At 28.9% G+C, this 6,938-nt stretch overlaps 1 long non-coding RNA gene across 1 annotated transcript; it reads left to right on the top strand.

The window, feature by feature from the left end:
- The first annotated feature begins 5,100 nt into the window (after positions 1 to 5,100).
- LOC109341094 lies at positions 5,101 to 6,158 on the top strand. Its single transcript, XR_002106890.1, has 3 exons — positions 5,101 to 5,217; positions 5,606 to 5,710; positions 5,858 to 6,158. It is a non-coding gene; the product is annotated as an uncharacterized LOC109341094 (long non-coding RNA).
- The last annotated feature ends 780 nt before the right edge of the window (positions 6,159 to 6,938 follow it).

The following is a 6,938-nucleotide window of genomic DNA, read 5'->3' as shown; positions in this document are numbered from 1 at the left end:
GATAAGCCTTGTGAAGTTCGCCACAAGAGAATGATACTCTTGATAAGAACAAGGGGTCTTGACTCAGCCAAGAAGCTAGGAGAAAACTCACTAACAATGGTTTATTTAACATAAAATTCAATCTACTTTATTCCTTGTGCATATGGGTCATATATATAGGGAAAGGAATTCGGTTTACATTGCCAAAATCAAAAGGCATGAAAAGATAAACTAATCCTATCTAATCTCAATCTAATCTTCATGTGTTGGACGAATGGTGATGGTGGATTTGAATTGAGATTGCCTTGATGAGTGGTTGAAATAATATCTTCTATTATCTTCATGTTGATGATATAATTTGATCCTCCTTTTGATTTGCTTGTTTGAAAATTAGATTAGGAGATCCTTATCTTGTGGAGATTAGATCTCCCTTGATTATAGCCGTGTGGCTTTTGGCTCTAGATTTTCCCTCCAAGCTTTTCATCCATGCTCTATCTCCTTGCTTTATCTCTTAGCTTTTGGACGTGCTCTTTTCCCTCCAAGCTTTCATCCAAATGTTCTATCTCCTTGCTTTATCTCTAAGCTTTTGGGCGTGCATCTTTTCCCTCCAAGCTTTCATCCAAATGTTCTATCTCTTTGCTTTATCTCTAAGTGTGACCGTGCCTCCTTTCCTACAAGACATGAACCTTCATAAAATTAAATGTAATAAAATGACACCTAAATTAAAGACATGATAAATAAAAGTCCTAAACTAGTGTGGGTTTTAAGACAACTCCCACTTATTTATGGTCCTAATTACTAATGTAAGAACTAAAGAGATCAAGGTGGATCCTCCCTTAGGCCGTGGCCTTCCTTAAGCTCTTCATTAAGACTTATGCAAATTAAAGCCTTCTCTTCATGCTTGGTCCCATTTGCACTTGTTTCCATGATAGAAAATATGAGTTGTCGAAGTGCTTCTTGGGCCTTTTTGGTTTTAGCTCTAGTCATAGGTCCTCCTAAGCCATGTAAAGGGTCTTCAATGATGTTATGTCCCAATGGGTTTACATCAAAAACATACTCTCAAAGGTGCAATGCTAGTTTTGTTTATTGTTGCTACATGTATGTAATGTTGTATGCCTTTGTATTACAAAGTAAATAAAATAACAGAATTATTTGTCAGCCATATGCGTTGTCCAAAATTGATAAATTATAGGTTTTAATTTAAACATTCATAGGATAAAATATATATTTTAATAAATTATGCAAGTAAATATATTAAAACAATTTACCAAAAAATATGTTAATTTTTTTTTAAAATTCAGGGGGCACTTGCCCCCATCTGCCCTTGAAGAGATCCGCCTCTGATGAGGATGCTAGTATAACGATATAGCATTTCAGCCGATAGTTCACTAATTAAACTGCACACCGGTGAAGTTAGATATGCATATATAATATATTAATATTAATATTTAAAAATCAATAAAAAAACCAATAATTTTCTTCACTAAAAAATTATTTTAAAATAAAATAGGTCAATATGACTGGTACGGTTCAATTGGTAACCGACTGTTATAACCAATTTTGATTAGTTTTGACTAGTATGATTGCACAACCAATATAATTGTTATATCATACTGATATTGGGATTGGTTTACTAATTTAATGATTGAACCATGTGTACAAATAAGTTTCTACAACACTAGATATAATGATTGTGTATAAGTCTTTATACTCACCTCGTGTAAATATTAATGTTATGGGAAAAATATATAGGTAAATATATAAACAAAATTATAATTAAAAATATGAATTATTGTCAATATAAGATAACATTCAACTCATAAAAAATTTAAATCTTAAACAAAGTTTTAACATAAGCTTCCTCAATTTTTGGTAAGGCATGCTGGATTCGACCCATATATGAGAGTGTTGGACGTGATTTTATAAAATAGTCTTAGCCCACATACATAGTAGATTGGTCTTGCGATTCGATAAAATTGAATGGAAATGATTTTTGTCCCTCAAATTTTTCCATAAAAAACATAAAATTCAAGATATTCTTCACTCTGTCTCTCTCATCTTCTCATACTTTCTAAGAACCTTCTCTCTCAAACTTACACATGCCTTACTCTCTCAAACTAAACCCCAAACACATAACCCTAAACCCTATTATCCCACTATTGGTAACATTTCACTTCCACCCTTGAAAGTGAAAAAAAACACTTATAGCACAAGTTAGTTGGAAGTAAGATTTTTGAAAAATATAGTCATTTCTGATAATCGGTTGTTAGAACAAAATTATATATTAGGAAAAATTGATATCTACATATGTCACATTTTGATTTTTAGTTAGTACTAACTACATGATTTAAGAGAATAAATTGGTGAAAATTATATCATCTTCTAAAAGATATAGAGTCATCATTACGTTTTTACCGTAAAAACGTATGAGACAATCTTTATTTCTAATTTTGGAATTATTGTTCTTTAAATTACATATATATAGAAGTGATACAATTACAAATCAAGGAATGTATCACCACCATGCTCGCTTGTACTAAATCGGTAACCTTGCTGGTTGTATGAAGTAATTTATATTTTAAAGTTGTTTGTTTATTTCTTTTATTTAGTTATAAAAGACAAAAATATATTTTTATTTTTATCTCTTACATGAGTTTATCATGCTCAAATGTACCCTCAATGTTGGATGTGTTTTAATTATTTTAAGGAACATAAATGACCTATCGCAATTGTTCAAATAATGAGTTGAAGAAAATAAGTAAGAGTAAATATCCATTTCAGTCCCTCATGTTTTTCGACTTTACCAGTTTGGTCTCTCAAAAATTGAAATCCCAAAATGATCTACAAAAATTTCAAATGTGAGTCTAATTAGCCATTTTTAGCATGTTTTAAAACACTTGATAGAGACCAATTTGACCAAAAAAAGACTAATTTGAAAATTTTGGGACCGTTTTGTGTGTTTCAATTTTTGAAGGACCAAACTAGTAAGGTCAAAAAACATGAGAGACTAAAATAAGTAATCACTCAAAAAATAAATAATCATAACCTTTTCTCCATTCTTCATAATTATCATCTTTATATTTTTATTTATCAAAATATTTTTTTTGTAGAAGATGAGTGTTCTATTACTTAGTTTTTAGACAACTGCTTTTTAAGTGGAGTAGGAAAGAATCAGAATTCAGGAGTTTGAATCTAGGCATTCATCCATTTTTGGGATTATCTCACTACTTGTTTGATTAGAATTTAAAAAAAAATCGATTCTTATGAAATAAACATTTTTCAAAGAAGTCAAAATCTCTAGCTTTTAATAAAAATGTTTCTAATAAAAGCAAAAAAAATCACTCACCATGTAACCAAACATAATAATTTCCAGCGACAACATTTGATACGAGGGACAACCACTCCAAAAGAGATTAATTCCTTACCTAAAAGGATGAATGGTACTCTTGATATTAAAAAAAACAAGATAATTTTTGGTGAATATATGGAGAATATTTCTTATGGATTTTAGTTTATAAAAAGCCTAAACAAACTGATTTCAATGTGACATAGTTGATGCGCATTTGATATCCGTGCATGTGGTGGAGCATTAAATAAATAAAGAAGAAGGTTAATTGGTATTTTTAGAACAAATATCTAAGGAAGCTAAAATATAATCTTATATTGAAAAAGGTTGCGTTTAGTATTTTAAGAAATATTAGACTTGAATTTTAAGCATATGTATTTATTCATAAATATTATTTGTGTTGACTAGAATTACCTTTTCTCCATTCTTAATAATTATCATCTGTATATTTTTAATTTTTTGAAAATAATTAAGAAAACAATCATTTTTTGGTTTATAAAAATTAAATTTTAACGAATAAAATTAGCTTATTAAGATTATTCAAAGATGATATGATAAAAAAAAAGTTAATTGACAATCTTTCTTCTCTCTTTGTTATGATTTCTTTTGAACAATTAATGTTGAAGTGTTATTTTATTATTTTTATTTAAAAAATTATGAAACAAATTACATAACAATATTTTAGATTGCATTTTATTAATTATTTAATAGTAAACTATACAAATTTATTTTAGTAACATAAATATTATTTAAATCATTATTTTATTATTTCCACTAATATTTTTATTTATTTATGTTATTATTAAACAATTAAAAAATATTAACAAATGAATCCTACATACATCTAGAATAATAAAAAAAAATTGAAGGAAGAATGTAACACAAGTGAAAAGAAGTAGTACATATAAGATAAATTAAAAAATTGAAGAAAATGATCTCTCAAACAAATAACAAATGAATCATACATACATCTAGAATAATAATAAAAAAAAATTGAATAAGACAAAAGTGAAAGAAGTAGTACATATAAGATAAATTAAAAAAAATGAAGAAAATGATTTCTCAGACAAATAACAAATGAATCATACATACATATAGAATAATAAAAAAAAAATTGAAGGAAGAATGTAACAAAAGTGAAAAAAAATAGTACGTATAAGATAAATTAAAAATATTGAAGAAAATGATCTTCAAACAAATGAATATAGGATACGGATGGCAGCAATGTAATCAAAAGCCAAGGTTTAGCATAGACCAAAGTACTAATGAAACATGAGATTGACAGGATAGTGCAGTGGTGGAAATCCAAGAATCAATGTGAGAATAGACACATGACTACACAACTCTTATTTTTTAAAATGTAGATTGGTTGCACAACTTTTTAGAGAATGAAGTGCACTGGTTGTGTAAGTAGAAAATTATTTTCTCTAGTGTTTTCTATGTTTTCAACTACAGGTTGGTGGATCTATTAATAATTTGAAATGAGGGACTTTGTAATAGATATATTGTTATATCACGTTCTTGGAACGAATGAAATTTTGGAATGCGTTGAGAACCTAGTATTATTTGCCATTACTACTAGCATTACAAAACAAAGGGGATATAGGCAACGTTTTTGCCACACTTACAGAAACTGTGACAAACTATAAATTGAAGCCTAAAATTACCATTGTATTTGGGCCCAAAGTTGATATTATACATAAAAGGCACCACACCACTTCATCACTCCCTCCAAAATCAGAGACGCTGTCTCTTTTCCAATACCAACCAGAGTCTCTCTATCTCCAAAATCACTTCATCTCTTTTCCATCAAAGCTTCTCCCATCGCCGCTCAAAGCTTCTCCCATCACGGCTCAAAGCTTCTCCCACATGCATTTGCAGCTTCTTCACAGGTATATTAACATGCCTTTTTCAATTTTATAATTTTTTTTTTCAAATTTTAGGAAATATGATTCTTTCAATCCCAATCCATAATTTTAACTTCTTGATGTTTGATTTTGTTCCTCTTCAGTAATTTTATACACTTGCGAATATTAAATTGATGTTAATTAACCCTAACTTCACAGGTATATCTTAGTTTTTTAACTGAAATTTGCGAATTCCCTAATTGTTGTTAAATTGATGTTAATTAATCCAATGAAACTTTTGATCTTAGTTACTTTCGCCTTATCTTGAATACCTGTGATTTCTATGTAGGACCTTAAACCTTCCCAACAATACAAAGTAAAATAATTTAATTTGTACTATGAGTTATTTGTTAGATAATTTATGAATTTTTAGGTTATGCTCAATCATGCAAAACTATTCTAGACACAATTAAACATCATTAATCATTTGAGCTGCTAATTGCTTATCCACTTCTTATTACGAACTCAACTAGACTTGGTATTGTCATACTCATACTCGAGGAATTGTGTTTTTTCCATAAAATTATCAAACAGAAAGGAAGCTTATAAGCTTCACATTAATTCTATCATTTATCATATGAAGAATACATTTTTTTTTCCTGACTTCTCATTTGTACAGAATAAGGGAAACTAAGATAGAAGACTGGAAATGGAAATTTGGCATAATTTAGCCAATGTGTACACTTCATATCACTGTGGCAGGATGCTGAAGTTTGTCTTGCAAAATCTCAGGCCATGAGTCCCTATTCTACTTCTAGATGGCAGTCCATATGTATATTGCTTATCTTCTTTTGATTCATAACTCATCATTCAATCTTGATAGCTTATATATATCTGTTTAGTTTCCTTCTTGTTATGAAGCACCGTTACCGATACGAGTATCAGATAGGTTGATATAAATATTCTTTAAAATGCAGGATACGATACGTATGAGATATACGTAAAATTCATAAAACATAATAAACATATAATTAGTTTATGAATTTCCAAATAAAAACATATTTCTTAGACATCACTAAATATGAATTGAAATTCATATTGTCATAAAAAATCATTGTTTAGGACCGATAAATAGGAACTTGTTTAAGTATACTATTTGTTGAGTATCATAATTCATAGAATAGTCACCCACACTTATGGTCTCTTTCAGGTTATAGGAATGGCTTTATTTGGTAAATTTGGGAATATACTAAGACATGCAGTAGCAAACCAAATTATACACTCATAATTATGTTACATCATCTATGTTGTTTCTTTGTAAACATAATCACTTTTAAATTGTGTCAAACTTATATTTTAACTTCCTCTGTATAGGTTGTGTCAAATGGGCTAAAAGTACTTTAAGGGAAAGATGAAGTGCATTTGTGCATCACTATAAGAAGGATAAGATGATGGTAAGTATTATGTGTCAAGTTATTTTAATTTGCATAGTTTTTTTTATTTGACTAGTTTATCATAAGATTAATGGTATACATATACTTATGTTCTTGTGCAAAATATTTAGATAAATCATCCTCTCTTCAACTTCGTCTTCAATGTTGCTACACAAGTAAATGGAAACCCAATTTTTGCAGCTTTTAGTTTTTAATTATCTCAAGCCAAACATTAAGTATGGTGAGTTCTCTGAAACATAAGAAGGATAATCTATATACTTTTGAGCATTTATATGTGTACTGTATATATACTATTTAATTTTACGAAATGTC

Source organism: Lupinus angustifolius, unplaced genomic scaffold, assembly GCF_001865875.1.
Source record: "Lupinus angustifolius cultivar Tanjil unplaced genomic scaffold, LupAngTanjil_v1.0 Scaffold_366, whole genome shotgun sequence".
In the NCBI taxonomy this organism is placed as follows: Eukaryota; Viridiplantae; Streptophyta; class Magnoliopsida; order Fabales; family Fabaceae; genus Lupinus; species Lupinus angustifolius.
This window is presented reverse-complemented; position numbering and strand designations above follow the sequence as displayed.